Below are 1,715 nucleotides of genomic sequence, written 5' to 3' on the forward strand. Positions count from 1 at the left end.
TGCCTTCATCTTCATCATCACCAGGATGAGAAATATCTCATATACATCCCCAGAATGGAAGTTTTCGGACACCCCTCTCCTGGAGACCAGCAGCAGCCCAGATCCCCAGCAGCACCTTACCCCTCTCTGTCTGGATCCTTCTTGGATTACTGCAGAACACTAAGCTTCACAGTCCTATGTGCTTGCACAGAATCCAACTTAAAACCATTTTGATTTTTGGTCATCAATGCAATCAAACTATCAAGGAAGCAGAATTCATCCACACAAGCAATTACCCTGGTTTGGGGAGCTTCTGGCAGCACACAGCTGCAGAAACAAGCTCCAACCACCAGCGAATCACAGCAGCACATGGCATCTCACTTCTGCTCATTAGCACTAACACCATCTTAACAGCTTCTGCACAATTAAGGGCGAGCAAAATACAGATGTGTCCTGTCTTGTTTGCTCTGCTACAATCAGCCTTCAAGCAGCTGTGGAGCTGCCGTGCCCAGTGGGGCTGGGAACACCTCAGGGTTCTTTGGCACAGCCTTGCACCACAAGGCTGCAAGCTGCAGGATTTCGTGTAGGCAAAGCCCAACCACTGTTGCTCCTGCATTTGTCACAGTCCTCCAGCAAAAGTGGCATTCTGGGGAAGCTGCTAAAGGCTTCTGAGAAGTGGTACTGCTTCTGTTAATTATACTGTGTGCACGCTCCCAGCTTTTCTAGTGCTTGCCACTGGAGAGAAGAGCTCATTTAGAGGGGGTGAAGGGGATAAAGCAATTAAAAGAATAGCTGTAAGCCTAGCTAGGAGATAATGAATGGCAGTGCAGCAGAATGCTAATGCGGTGTTCTGGCTCCCTGTGAATGGATGTGTACAGCTCATCGGAGGAGTCCTGCTCCAGTGCGCACATCTCTTCCCAAAGACTCTCCTCTGTAGCTATGAAAAATGTATGTGATACAAAAGGAATCTTTAAAATCCCCTGCCTGGGCTAAATTAGTTTGGTTAACAGCCACACCTGACCTCCCCTCTTCTGCCACAAGGGATGAGTGTCTCCGTGGGGATGCAGCCCTGCTGATGGAAGCCCATGGACCGCTGCTAACCCACCACTGGGCCAGCCCTCCACATCTCCCCTCCTCCCTGGTTCCAGGAATGGTTTTATGGCATGGAAGAGCCCCAGGGTACATAGTGGGTGCATACAAATACAATGAGACACTTAGTGTTAGGACAGGATTAGGTGTCCCTCAGGAATCAGTACTGGGACCTATCCCCTTTGATATCTTCAGCAATGACACATAGTGGGGGCAAGTGCACCCTTAGCAAGATCATGGACGACACCAAGCTGTGGGGTGTGGCTGATATGCCTAAGGGACGAGATGCCACTCAGAGAGATCTAGACAGGCTTGAGGGTGGACCCAGGAGAACCTCTTAAGCTTCATCAATGACAAGTGCAAGGTCTGCACCTGAGGCATAGCAACCCTCACTCCCAGTACCAGTTGGGGGATGAAAGGATAGAGCACAGCCCTGCAGAAAAGGACTTTGGGGTACTGGTGGGTGGCAGCTGGACATGAGGCAGCACTGTGCCCTCGCATCCCAGGAAGCCAGCCATAGCCTGGGCTGCATCCAAAGCAGCGCAGCCAGCAGGGCAGGGAGGGGATGTGCCGCTCTGCTCTGCGCTGTGAGACCTCACTTGGAGCACTGCGGTACTAATGGAGTCTGATCCTTGGGTTCCACCGCA

This window comes from Numida meleagris, chromosome 10 (assembly GCF_002078875.1).
Source record: "Numida meleagris isolate 19003 breed g44 Domestic line chromosome 10, NumMel1.0, whole genome shotgun sequence".
Lineage (NCBI taxonomy): Eukaryota > Metazoa > Chordata > Aves > Galliformes > Numididae > Numida > Numida meleagris.